Source organism: Gracilinanus agilis, chromosome 5 (genome assembly GCF_016433145.1).
Source record: "Gracilinanus agilis isolate LMUSP501 chromosome 5, AgileGrace, whole genome shotgun sequence".
Classification (NCBI taxonomy): domain Eukaryota; kingdom Metazoa; phylum Chordata; class Mammalia; order Didelphimorphia; family Didelphidae; genus Gracilinanus; species Gracilinanus agilis.
Window position 1 is genome coordinate 153,877,270 of NC_058134.1, and position 15,440 is coordinate 153,892,709.

The 15,440-nt window shown below is 33.3% G+C and overlaps 1 protein-coding gene and 1 pseudogene across 1 annotated transcript in view; both read right to left on the minus strand.

The window, feature by feature from the left end:
• LHFPL3 (LHFPL tetraspan subfamily member 3) overlaps window positions 1-15,440 on the minus strand; it is a 475,589-nt gene that overhangs the window by 412,488 nt on the left and 47,661 nt on the right. The window lies entirely within an intron of this gene.
• LOC123249217 overlaps window positions 1-15,440 on the minus strand; it is a 112,632-nt pseudogene that overhangs the window by 50,120 nt on the left and 47,072 nt on the right.

Below are 15,440 nucleotides of genomic sequence, written 5' to 3' on the forward strand. Positions count from 1 at the left end.
CTTCTCAGTTAGTGTGGAACTAGAAAGATGTGGTCAGCTATACAAAATCATTTTTGAAAGTCTGCTTCTCCCCTCTTCATGTTTTCATAAAAATGCCCAGAGGAGCAGGCAGGAGCCAAGGACTAGCACAACATCAGACAGAGACAATGCATTGCAAGTGCTTTGCAAAATTTAAAGCACCATATAAATGTGAGCTATTATCAATTAAAGAGCTACACAGTCCTTGAAAAAATAAACTATAAATACACTCAATTCTCCTGAGAGTGCCAAATATATTTTAAAATATGGTTGATAATTGGTAGAGTGATTCAATCCATCTATTTGTCAGTTCTATAGGAAACAGATGATAAAATCATAAAATACCATTTCCAAAACAAATGCTTAAAAAAGATTGACAACATTACCTAGGGGTATATAGAATCCCTAATTTATAATCATTAATATATCTGGAGTAGGAGGTCATGATCACAGAGAATGAAAAGTACTTCACCAAGAACAGGTTGTGTCAGAATGACCTCATTTCCTTTTTTGACCGGGTTTGCTAGAGTGGTAAAAGAGAAGGATGGCTATAGTTTACTGAGATTTTAGAAAAGCATTTAGCAATGCCTCTCATGCTTTCTTTGTAGATAGGGGAGTCAGCTGTGGGTTAAGCAATAATAGTACATTTGGAGAAGCAGTCTGGGACAATTGAAAGAGCCCAGGCTCCAGTGTCAGTGGGTTCAAATCATCTCCCTGATGATTACTACCTGTGTGAACAGATGAATGAAAAGTATGTGTTAAGTGTTTATGATTTTCCAGGCAGTGTTAAAGGGATACACGGGGTGACATGGCATGAAGATAGCTAGGGAGAAGCCCTATGGAGGGTCTAGAGAAGGTGAATAATCATCCATCAGAATCCCAGAACCCAAGAGAGGAGTTAGAGCACCAGGTCAGAAGCCAAAGGGGAACAGAAATGTGGTGACCTAAAGATGGACTAGGAGTGCTTACCAAAAAAAAAAGCCTAGGTTCCCAGGATGTGACTTGGAGCATCACCTAACCTCCTAAGCTCTCGAATTCCTCATTTGTAAAATGAAGAGATTTAACAAATAGCCTCAGAGTTGACTTCTAGCTCTAGATCTGTGATCCTATGATTCAGAAAGGCTGGGATTGGGGGTAAAGGGTTATTAATGCTTTGGTCCATTTTAGAGAAGGCAACTAGATGGTGCAGGGGATAGAGTATTGGCCTTGGAGTTAGGAAAACCTCAACTCAAATCTAGCCTTAGATACTAACTAGCTGTGTTGACCCTGGGAAAGTAACTGAATTTTTTCCAAGTTTTTTTTTCCAGATTACATATAATACAATTTTTCATTAATCATTTTTTGATATTTTGCAATCCATGTTCTCTCCCTTCCTCCTAGCCCTACTCCTTCCCCAAGATGGCAGGGAATATGATATAGTTTATACAAGTATTATTATACAATACATATTTCCATGTTCATCATGTTGTGAAAGAAGACACATATCTCTTCCATTAGAGAAAAAATCATGGAGCAAATAAAGAATGGCACTCTTCGATCTTCATTCAGACTTCATCAGTTCCTTCTATAGCTTTCTTCTTCTGAAGTTTCTTAGAGTTGTCCTGGATCCTTGCACTGATAATAATAGTTGTCATCAAGTTGGGCATTGAACTTTATTGCTGTTACTGGGTATGTTTTCCTAGTTCTGCTCACTTTACTTTGCATCACTTCCTATAAGGCTTTCCAGGGGTTTTTTTGTGATCATTTTTTCATTTCTTATGGCACAATAATATTCCATTACAATCATCTATAATTTGTTCAGCCAATTGATAGACGTACCTTCAGTTTCCAGAGTTTTTTGCCACTACAAAAAAAGAACTGCTATAAATATTTTTGTACATGTAGGTACTTTTCTACTATCTTTAATCTTTTTGGGATATAGGCCTAATAGTGGTATTGCTGGGTCAAAGGGTATACACAGTTTGATGTCCCTTTAAGTGCCAAATTGTTCTCCAGAATGATTTTATCAGTCCATGATTCCATCAAAGTGTATTAATGTCCCAATTTTTCCATATCACTTCCAAAATTTATCATTTTCCTTTTTTGTCATATTAGCCAGTCTGATAGGTAGGACTGGCTGGTACCCCAGAATAATTTTAATTTGCATTTCTCTAAGTAATAGTTATTTGGAGTATTTTTATATGACTAAAGATAATTTTAATTTTCCCATCCATCTGAGAATTGCCTGTTCATATCCTTTGACCATTTGTCATTTGGGGAATGCTCCATATTCTCATAAACTTGACTCAGTTCTCTATATATTTGAGAAATGAAGTCTTTGTCAGAAACATTTACTATAAAGATTTTTTTCCGTTTATTGCTTGCCTTTTAAACTTGCTAGCATTGCTTTTGTTTGTGCAATGACTTTTTAATTTAATGTAATCAAAGTTATATATTTTACATCTCAAGGTTCTCTATATCTTGTTTGGACATAAATTCTTCCCTTCTCCATAGGTCTGACGGGCAAACTATTCTATGCTCCTCTAATTGGTTTATGATTTCACCTTTTATTTCTAAATCATGTTATTCATTTTGACTTTATTTTAATATATAACGTGAAGTATTAGGCTGTGCCTAGTTTCTGCCATATTGTTTTCCAGTTTTCCCAATAGTTTTTGTCAAATAGTGAGTTTTTTAAAAATCTTGAGTCTTTGACTTGACCAAATAGGTTATTATGGTCATTTACTACTGCATTTTGAGTTTCTAATCTATTCCATTGATCCACTGCTCTATTTCTTATCCAGGACTATATTGTTTTGATGGTTGCCATTACATAACACAGGTTTAGGTTCAATTTAGGTATGCCACATTCTTTTATGTTTTTTATTAGTTCCCTTGATATTCTTTGCTTTTTGCTATTCCAGATGAATTGTAACATTTTTCTGGCTTTATGAGATGATTATGAAATGATTGGCATGATACTGAATCAACAAACTAATTTAGGTAGAATTATCATTTTATTTTATTTATTACCAATGCACTGTATAGCAAATTCAGAATCCCAAAAGGCTTGACAATCTAGCATCTTGAATAGGCTTAATCGAAGATGAAATTTACTAGGGATAAATGTATGATATTAAGAGGATAAAATGGATAGGTTAAAATTCAGCTGAAAAAGAATTGGGGATAATAATGAACTGCAAACTCAATAGGAATCAACAGTACACCATAACTGCAAAATAAGAAAATCCAATCAGAACTCATTATCTGATAAAAAACTTCTGGGAAAACTAGAAAACAGTATGGTAGAAATTAGGCATAGACCAATACCTCATACTTTATAACAAGGTAAATTCAAGATGGATTCCTGATTTAGAGATTGTAAACAAATTAGAGGAACACAAAATAGTTAACCTGTCATACCTATGGATAAGGGAAGAATTTAAGCCCAAACAAGATATAGAGGACATTATGAGATGTAAAATAGATAACTTTGATTAGATCAGATTAAAAAGTTACTGCACAAACAATAACAATGTAATCAAGATTAAAGGGCAAACCAAAAAACTGGAAAAAAATGTTTATAAGCAAGTATCTCTGACAAATGCTTCATTTCTCAGATATATAGAGAACTGAGTCAAATCTTCAAGAATACAAAGCATTTCCCAATTGACAAATGGTAAAAGGATATGAACAGGCAATTCTCAGATGAATAAATTAAGTCAGATGTCATAAGAAAAGAATGTTCCAAATCATTATTGATTAGAGAAATACATTATAAAATATCAGAAAACAAATATAAAGAACTTGTCTTGACATGAAATCTCGGAAAAAAATTTTTAGTAATGCAATCTTTGACTACCTTAGGAAATAGATAACATCCAAGGTTTGGAGAATAATAGTTTCCCTGTACTCTTCTCTAGTCAGAACACATCTGGAGGACTGTTTTCAATTCAGGTTGCCACATTTAAGGGAGGACTTTGGTTTGTTGAAGAGCCTCCAGAGAGAAGTGACCAAGATAGGCAAGGGCCTTACAAATAATCAAATAATCCCATATAAAGATCATTTCAAGGGATCAGGCATATTTTTCCTGGAAACAGATTTGCAGTTCGATATGGTGGTGATCTGGAACCAGCTCTACCAGCTGAGAGTCAATTGTAAATTTTTCAGTATAAGCATTTATACCTCAGAAACTGGCAAACACTACAAATAAGGATTTTATTTAGTATTTTGTTGATTTTCTAGGCTTGAGAAAATGGTGGAGAAATTGTTAATGCAAATTAAACTCAAAAGTGTGTCTTCTGTTTGGAGAGTCAGTTGTTAAGACATTTGCCAGAACACCTTTGTTTTCAGAAGTTTTTAATCTAGTATCCATTAACTTGTTTCTTAAAAATATTCTGATAGTGGCGTTTTCTTTTTAATACTTTGTGTTTTATTTTTTGCTTTGAAGACACTATTCTGAATAGGCTTTTGTAGGCCCCACCAAACTGCAATGGATGGTATATGACACAAAAATTATTTTCAAAATCCTTACCTTAGGATTAAGCATGTCTATTTTCAAATATTTCAAAGAGTGACATATAGAAGACAGATTAGACATTCTGATTGATTCATCTCAGAAAAAGAAAACCAATGAATGGCTGGAAGTTGCAAAAAATCTTTTTATTTTATATTTTAATTTATTCTAATTTTTTAAATTCATTATATTTATAATATTTATTTATTATTTTTCAGCTAAATGAAAAGAAAATCTTCCAGCAATTAGAACTGAGCTGAATAGAACTTACTACTTTCAGAGGCAGTGGGTTCCTCCTCACTAGAGATCTTCAACCAAAATCTAGCTGACCATTGGTCAGTTATGCGATAGTAAGGATTCTTCTACAGAGAGAGGCTGGGCTACACTATATCTTAGATTCTGTCATTTTGTGACCAAGTACCAGTACTTTACAATATACATCTAAAAGTATGAGGGGAAAGAGTCCTCCACTCTTACTTTTAGTTTGCAGACCAAAAACTACCATAACTCTGAGGACAACCAGAAGGTTACTGATATAGCATTTCATTGTGAACTCTGGAAACACAGAAGTCATGGATAAGCCAAGAAATCTGTTAATGTTCCTACAAGCTCAGATGTTAGCATCAAATTTGCTTTGAATAGGAGATCCCAACTCAGCACAGTATTATTTGCTCAAATATCCAGAATCACAGAACTGAATTTCTATTCCACAAATTGACAGACTAAAAAGTGCCAGAGCTTGAAATTCAAAGCCTTTGAAAGGTAGAAAATGATGACTGTATGTCTCTCTCTTTCACACATTTTTATTTTAAATGTCTTATAAATGGACATGTAGATTCTACTATTTATAAGCCTGAAGTCATGTTTCAACCATGACCCTAATACAAGAATCAATACTATTTCTAGAATCTATTTGCAACATTCCCACATTATTGTCAAAGATATGACTAGGCACTTAACCTGTGATTTCATTTGTATAAAGAAATTCATAGGTTGCACCAGACTGCCAAAGGAGTCCATAACACATCAATAGAAAGTCCAAATCCCACCACAGAAAATAGTTTTGAGCATTGAGAGGCTAAATGATTTGTCTATATGTATCAGAGGCAGGACATCAGCCCACACCTTCCAGGCTTCAAGACCAGCTCCCTAGTCACTATGCCATTACTTCCTTTTTAAAAACTTAAATGTTTTTGTATATTTATTACACTGAAATTTTCAAGTATTTTCCTCCCCTTCTGGCCCTAAAGAAGACATCATTTGACAATAGAATAAATGTTTTCATAAATCTACATCTTGTTTGTTTCTATTTATCAGTTCTTTCTCTGGAGGTGGATATACACAAGTCATTCTTCAAACAATATTTGTTACTATATATTATATTCTCTTGGTTCTTCTCATGTCATAATTTCATGTAGTGCTTTCCATGATTTAAAAAAAAATTAATGTGCTCATCATTTTTTACTATAAAGCAGCATTCCATCACAATCATATGTCACAATCCATTTAGCCATTCCTCAATTTATGGATATCTCTTCAGTTTCCAGTTCTTTGCCACCACAATGGACATCTCTTCAATTTCCAGCTCTTTGCCACCACAAAGAGAGAGAATGTGAATATTTTAGAGCAAATATCCTTCCATAATTAAAAATAAATGCTAATCTTGGGTAGATTTGTGTTTTAATATTGATTACCTGTCCTTTAAAAAAATCTACCTCCTTATAGTTAAATCACATGAATCCAGATTTTCTTCTTCTGTACTAAAATAGAAAAATCCAGCAAATAGATGCAAATCTTACATATGTTAATAAAGGAAGGAAATACACAAATGGTATACATATTTGTATAAGAATTACATGATTTATTTTATCACAACTATTTTAAAATTTCAAAATCATATGTGGTATCCAACAAATTAGACTTTATTTTGTTATTATTTAAAACAAATTAATATATAATTTAATAATAATAAATGATAATAAACAAGTTAATATAAAATAAAACAAATTATATTGTTTTAATATGCCCTTTATAAGTCCTAAACAAAACTATGCAGAATAGCATTACTGAGAAAACTGAAAATAATTATTTTTTTCATGGATAATTGTTAATATGTAACTGTGCAACATCCACATTAAAAAAGTTATCTGATTTAATTTGTATAGTAGAAAAATTAGTAGTTAGTGAAACATTTACTATAGAATTTGCAAATATTGTGGAATAATAATAATAATAATATCTAACACTTATAGAGTGCCTACTATGTTCCAGGAACTGCCCTAAACATATTTACAAATATTATCTCATTTTGTCCTCACAACATCCCTGAGAAGTAAGTGCTATTATTTTCCAGATTTTTCAGATGAGGAAACTGAAGCAAACAGAGGTTAAGTGACTTGCCCAGGGTCACACAATCTAGTTAAGTATCTGCGGTCAGTTTGAAACTGAGGTCTAGCAATCCTCTATCTATGGTAGAAGTAAAAAATGAAAGCAGTGAAATAATACTCTAAAGCAGTGGTTCCCAAACTTTTTTGGCCTACTGCCCCCTTTCCAGAAAAAATATTACTTAGCACCCCTGGAAATTAATTTAAAAAAATTTTAATAACTATTAATAGGAAAGATGAATGCACCTGTGGCCATCACCATTCTCCTGCATCGCTGCAGCACCCACCAGGGGGCGGTAGCGCCCACTTTGGGAATCACTGTCTAGAACAAGGAATTTTATAAGGTTGGACTAATACTAGAAAGAAGCCAGAGTAGAAGACTTTAAAAGTAAACTGAGGTGTGACTCCAAAGAGAATTACATTCAAATCTGCCTAATATTATGAGTAATATCTCCCTTGGGACATTACCATCTATTAGAAAGAAAACCTTGTCCCTTTGTTGATAATAATGCATGCTATATCTATAGGAGGAGGTGTTTCTAAGTTGAAGAAACATGAGACATACCTTCTCAGTTCAGTATAGAAATCTATCTTACCTTATAGGGAAGGGAGGAGATAAGAGAAGGGAGGGAGTAATAGATGGACGGGCATATTGGGGAAGGTGATCATCAGAAGCAAAACACTTCTTGGGAGGGACAGAGTGAAAGGAGAGAGAAAGAGAAAGAGAAAGTGGGGAAAATAGATTGGAGGGAAGTACACAGTAATCATAAATGTAAATATGAATGGGATGAGCTTAACCACAAAACAGAAGGGGATAACAAGGAGGCAAAAAAACCAGAATCCTATAATATGTAGCTTACAAGAAATATTTGAAGGAGACATGGATAGAGTAACAGTAAGAGGCTAGAGCAGAATCTATTATATTTCATCTGAAGTAAAAAAAAAATAGAGCAGAGGTTGTGATCATGAGCCAACACAAAAGAAAAGAAAAAATAGGCTTAACTAAAAATCTTTTTAAAAATTTTAAAATTCAAAAAAATTAAGAGATAAGGAAGAAAACTCCATTTTGCTAAAAGATATCAAAAACAATGAAGTAATATCAATAGTAAACATGTATACACCAAATGGTAGAGGATCCTAATTTTAAGGACAAACTAAATGAGTTATAGGAAGAAATACACAATAAAACCAGACAAGTAGTCAACCTTAACTTGACCCTCTCAAAACTAGATAAATCTATTCAAAAACAAATAAGAAAGACATTAAGATGGCAAATAGCTGGGTAGCTCAGTGGATTGAGATTCAGGCCTAGAGATGGGAGGTCCTAGGTTCAAATCCGGCCTCAGACACTTCCCAGCTGTGTGACCCTGGGCAAGTCACTTGACCCCCATTGCCCACCCTTACCACTCTTCCACCTATAAGTCAATACACAGAAGGGTTTAAAATAAAAAAAAAATTAAAAAAAAATTAAAAAAAATTCATGGTAAATTTTAAGCCAAAGCTAGGATTAAGGGGTAATTTTATGCCTCTAAATACATCAATAAAATAAAGAGCGGATCAATTAATTGAACATGCAACTAAAAACAATAAACCAAATTTAATATATCCAATCAAACACCATATTGGAAATTCTAAAAATCAAAGGAGGTCAACAAAATCAAAATTAAGAACATCATAGAATTAATTAGTAAAACTAAGAGCTGGTCAGTGGATTGAGAGTCAGGTCTAGAGACGGGAGGTCCTAGGTTCAAATCCGACCTCAGACACTTCCCAGCTGTGTGACTCTGGGCAAGTCACTTGACCACCATTGCCCACCCTTACCACTCTTCCACCTATGAGCCAATACACAGAAGTTAAGGGTTAAAATAAAAAAATTAAAAAAACTAAGAGCTGGTTTTAGGAAAATAAATAATAAAATAGATAAACTATTGGTTAACCTGATTTTTAAAAAGTAAAACGAAATTGCCAGTATCAAAAATGAAAAGAGTAAATTATCGACCAATTAACAGAATATTAAAGCAATTAGGAGAAATTTTGCCCAATTACATGATAAATCTGACAATCTAAGTGAAATTTAATTTCACTTATGAATGAAATGAAATTTCCAAAAATATAAATTGTCCAAATTAACAGGAAAAGAAATAGAATACTTAAATAACCACCTCCTAGAAAAAGAAATTGAAGAAACCACCAAGGACCTCTGTAGGAAAACATTCCCAGGACCAAGTGGATTAACAAGTCAATTATTCTACCAAACACTTAAAAGATAATTCATTTCAATACTATATAAATACTTTGGGAAAAGAGGCAAAGAAGGAATGCTACCAAATTCTTTTTACAACTCAAAGGTGATGCTAATACACCAGGAAGAGTATAAACAGAGAAATAAAACTATAGACCAATTTTCCTAATAAATATTGATGAAAATAATTTGAATTAAATACTAGCAAAGACATTACAGCAATATGCCACAAGGATCATACACTATGACCAGATGAGATTTATACCAGGAAAGTGAGGCTGGTTCAAATATTAGGAAAACCATCAGGATAATTGACCATGTCAATATCAAAACCAACAGAAATCATATGATTTTCTCAATAGATGCAGAAATTCTTTTTGCTTGTTCATTTTTTCAATTTTCTCTTTTTTTTAAACTATCAACTTGATAAACATTAACAAACATGAACTTTTCACACTCAGAGAACTGAAAGAATCACATGTGAAATCATGGATCTCTATTAAATACAGCTTCTAAAACATATATTTCAAATTTAACATGGTTGACCCATCACTGCTTGGCTTGCTGTGTCCCATTCTCTATTTGCTTTCGCATTCTTATTTTATTTATAAATGATTCATCAATGTACATTTCTTTCTTTTTTGATATAATTCTCATTAATCCTACTTTTTTTCAAAACCCTCTTATTCAACAAGAAACTAATGAACTTTTTTTTTACAATATATAATACCCATTCCTATTAAAAACACTAGAGAAGAGAGGAATAAATGAAGATTTCTTAAAAATTATATTCATTATCTATCTAAAATCAATTACAAGCATTATCTGTACTAGGGATAAGCCCTAACATCAAGATTAGAGGTAAAGCACGGATGCCCATCATCACAACTATTATTCAATACTGTACAGAAATGCTAACTATAGCAATAAGAGAAGAAGAAATAGAAAAAAATTAGAAGTCAATAAAGAATCTAAACTATCACTCTTTGCAGATGATATGATGATATACAGAGAATCCTAGAGAATCAAGTAAAACTAATTTAAATAATTAACAATTTTAGCAAAGTTGCAGGACATAAAACAAAACTATAGAAATCATTAGTGTTTCTAGATATAACCAATAAAGTCCAATAGCAAGAGAGAGAGAAATCCTATTTAAAATAACTGTAGATAGTATAAAAATAATTAGTAGATTATCTCCTAAGACATGCTTTTTATGTAGATAAAGTCAAATGTAAAACAATTGGAAAAATATTAATTGCTCCTGAGTAGGCCAAGTCAATATAATAAAAATGACAATCCTACCTAAAATAATTTCCTTATTTGGTGCCATGCCAAACTGCAAAAAAAACTATTTTATAGAACTAGAAAAAAATAATAACAAAATTATCTGAAAGAAAGAAATGTCAAAAATATCAAAGAAATTAATGGAAAAAATGTGAAGGAAAGTGTCCTATCATACCAGATCTTGAACAGTACTTAAAGCAATAATCACAAAACAATCTGGTACTGGCTAAGAAATATAGTGGTGGATAAATGGTAATAGAGTTGGAATACAATTCACCATAGTAAATGACTATAGTAATCTAATGTTTGATAGTACCAAAGAACTTTTTAATCTTTTGAGACAAGAATTTACTATTTGACAAAAACTGCTGGGAAAACTAGAAAATAGTATGGCAGAAATAGGTATAGACTAACATTTCACAACAAAAACCAATATAAAGTCAAAATGGGTACATGATTTAGACATGAACAGTGGTACCATAAGCAAAATAGAGGATGATTTACCTGTCAGACCTATGGATAAGGGAGTAAATTATGATCAATCAGGAGACTGAAAACATTACAAGATGTAAACTGGATAGTTTTTTATTATATTAAATTGAAGAGTTTTTGCACAAACAAGACTAATTCAGCCAAGATTGGAAGGAAAGCAGGAATCTGGGGAAAAACATTTTAACAGCAAGTGTCTCTTGATAAGGCTTCATTGCTCAAATATATAAAGTGAGTCAAAATTTTAAGAATACAAGTAATTTCCCAGTTGATAAGTGGTCAAAGTATATGAAAAAGTAGCTTTCAGAAGAAATTAAAGCTATCTATAGTCATATAAAAAAAGATTTAAATCACTATTGATTAGAGAAATTAAAATTAAAACAACTCTGACATACCACTTCTCACCTAACAGAATGGCTAATATGAAAGAAAAGGAAAGTGATAAATGTTGGAGAGCATCTAGGAAAATTGGCAGACTAATTCACTGTTGGTGGAGGTGTAAACCAATCTAACCAAGGAGAGCGATTTTGTACAATGCCCAAAAGGCTATAAAAATGTGTATATCCTTTGACCCAGCAATACTATTGTAACCCAAAAAGGTTTTTAAAAAGGGGAAATGACCCATTCGTACAAAAATATTTATAGCAGCTCTTCCTATGGTCGCAGAGAATTACAAATTGAGGGAATGCCCATCAGTTGGTGAATGGCTAAACACATGGTGATATATGATTGTAAAGGAATATTATTGTGCTATAAGAAATGAGGAGCAAGATAATTTCAGAAAAACTTGGAAAGACTTACATGAACTAATGAAAAGTTAAGTGAGCAGAACCAGGAGAACATTGTTTATAGTAATAGCAATAGTGTTTGATGAACAACTGGGAATGATTTAGCTATTCTCAGCAATACAATGATCCAAAACAATTCTGAAGGACTCATGATAAAACATGCCATCATTTCCAGAGAAAGAACTGATGAGATTTGAATTCAGATTTTTCACTTTATTTTTCATGGTTTTTTGCATGTGTTTTTTTCACAACATGACTAATATGGCAATATGTTTTTCATGACCTTACATGTATACTCTATACCAAATTCCTTATTGAAGAAGGAGGGTGAGAATTTTGGAACTCAAATTTTTTAAAGGAATGTTAAAAATTGTTTTTACCTGAGATTGAAAAAATACTATTGGAAATAGAAAGAAGAAACCCAAGGGAGAAAAAGACCCAAAGAGAAACCAGTGGATCTGGTTATTTTGAGTAGGGGTTTCAATCTCAAAGTTTGGGAACTTTCAGAGGATCTGTGGTAGGTTTTTCTGAACTAAAAGAAATATGGCACAATGGTCACAAAAGGTGAGCCAGCTTTTTAAAAAAATGCACTAAGAGCATGTTATTTGTAAAGCAACAGACCTGCTGGAAGAAGCAAGGTCTAGGCAAGATAGCAAAAGCTGCTTTGCCAAATGTCTTATAATTTAGTCCTCCTAGATCCAAGAGCATACCTAGTGACAAGTTTGAATCACCTGCCCCACTGTTAATGAGCTGACAGGTTCACTCAATACTATCCTCTATAGATAAACAGCCAAAGTAAAGGCAGTGAATTCCCAATGAGAGACAAGTTAGGCTAGGGGAAAGAAATGATGGCAAAAGAATTATAATGACAAATGTGCTAACTGTTCTTTGTGCTGAATGTCTGTAGTTCAGAATGCAGAAAACAAGCAGCAGTCCTTGGAAACTACCTAATTGTAAATGGGACATTACTGAGATGCAATTTTACCTCCTGTGTCTTTGAGCACTAAGAGGCAGAACAACTAAAGGAAATGTAGAAAATTTGCAGTTAAGACACCAATATATCTGTACATTCCCAGGCAGAGGAGTATTTTTAATAATGGTTTACAAGGTCATGACAACACAACCCTCAATTGTCTAAGTAATTAAATAAACCTGCTCATCTAATTCTATAATGTGCCTGTATATGTGTAAACATATACTCACACATATTTGTAGTCAAAAAGAACAAGTTTATTAATGATGGAAAGACCACAATAAGTATTTGTTCAGGATAATTATGTGGTAGGTTTTACAATAAGCCCTGGGGATAAAAATAAAGCAAAAAGTGTCCCTGTCTTTAAGGAGCAACATTCTAAAATAAGAAATAACATGCAAAGAACATCCTATGAAGGACTTTAACAAGCAAACCTAGCATTTTATATTAGATACTGGAGGTTATAGGGTACTTTGGCATTGATCATATTCAGGGGATGGGGGATGGAGGTAGTGTGACATCACAAGTCACTTAATCTCTGTAAAACTCATCAACTAAATTGTAGATGGGAGTTCCCTATATTGACAAAATCACTTCTCCTTCATGTGTGTATACACACAACATGTACACACAATGCACTTTTACTTGCTGATAAAGGTTCCAATCATATTTCTATTTATAGATTCCCATTTTTAGCTGTTTCTCTTCCCCAGTGTAACAGTTACCATCCATTATTCAATACATATCCTCAAAGTTAACCTCATATGTCTTGAGGACTGTTGGGAAAATACTGGCCAGTTCTATTGGACTTTTTCAATCAAAAGAGGTGATAAGTATACAAGGCATCTTGTCTAAAAATGTTTTCAAGTAGAGATAGAGACAAGATTTCATCCTGGTGCCAAGAAAATGTAATACATGAACTTTTCAAGCAAAACATTAAACAATCACTTATATTATTACTATCCCAGAGCCATAAATAAGGAAGGACAATCAGGGCTTTGTCACAGAGTGCTGATGCTTGATGTCCTTTAGCAGCTAGAAACAACAGAACTTAATACCTAGCATTGTTAGATTGGACAGTAGATAAAGTTCTGGGTCTGGAGTCAGAAAGACACAACCTCAAACCTAACCTCTAACATTCATTATGCATCCCTGGGCAAGTCATTTAATCACTATTTGTCTCTTCTTCCTCAAATATAAAATCATTATAGAAGCACCTCCTCCCAGGATTATTATGAGGATTAAATAAAATAATATTTGTAAAGCGCTTCATATAGTGGCTGACACATAGTAGAAATTTAATATATGCTTGTTTTGTTTCTTTTCTTTTTAGTTAGCAAGAAATACTGACTTAAATCACAAATTGAAATATTTCCACTAAACTCTTCCCAAGACTAATTTCACATTTTGCCAATGTAGCTATCCCATTTCTATAAGATGGTGTCTTAGAGCCTTCTCTCTCCCAGTAATAGTTCAATGCCCTTAAATCCTTAGGAATACTTCTGTGAAATGGACATAATTCTGTTTTCAACTAGGCATTCATAGTTCTTCCTCAAATCCATGAGAATTATGCAAATACACTGAAACTAGAACATTAATAGTCTTTATCAAATGTGTTATCAATGTATTCCTTTCAATATTTCAATTGGATATTCATCAGACCCCAGTTAATTTTCACAATAAAAGTTAATCCACAAACTATAATTCTCATAGAAAACCTGACATTCAGTCTTGCCCCACTTCTCATCTGGGATTTAATGGAAGAGCAATGTAGCTGCAGGGCTCAAGGTAGTACAATCTTCATTACTTTTAGAAAACATGCTCCAGGACATTCACGAGGAAACTACAAAGTATTATCATAAATATGTAATTAACAGCAAACCATACTTGGCAAAATAAATGGGGAAAAGCACTCTGCAGTGCAGTAAGCTTCATTTATTTCATTTTCTTCTCCCCACCCCTCCTTTTTCTCCATATTCCTGGCTATTTTTCAAAATTCAGTAAGCCACAAATGGACTTACCCATCACTAATACAAATTAGCCAGCTTCTCATTTGTTTCATTTCTCTATGTTATATTTACTGAACATTTTGGAATGACTTATTAAGAATGTGGCTAGAGTCATAACCATGAAATATATTCACAAAGACAAATTTGCTAATATAATTGTGCATTAGGACACAATTGTGCAGAGAACTTCCCTATAGAAATGGGAGGCACAGCTGGATATAGTTAGAGGTAATTATACCTGATTGGCTGAGTCAGTAATAAGTACAGAAAGAGAAAGCAGGTGTTTAAAGAGCAACTAAATCTCCTCTTTTGAAATTCATGCCTATTACTTCTATGTTGATGACAGATTTCAAACCCTGACCTTGAAGTTCTTGGACTTCATTCACCTTCACTGTTCTCCTTCAAAAGTCTACTCTGAAGCATTTAGAACTATTCCCCCTCCAAGAGGTTGATCTCAGAACTCCAATTTGAGGAGAACCTCCCAACTCTGAATCTCTTTCATTCCCTCATATTCATTTAACCTACTCTTCCTTCTCATTGAAAATCTCATTTCCCTGACCTTTTCTTATTCTCCCAGTCAACCACAGCTTTAGTTTTATTAACCTCTCCAGTATCTTGACTGCCATGCATCATCATCTTTGGTACCTTTACTCCCTATGCCATTACCCAGCCATGAATGATCTTCATCCTGCACTTTACCCATTTTCATTCCCAGGCTACAGAGGGTCACTACACAAATACACAATACTGCTGGG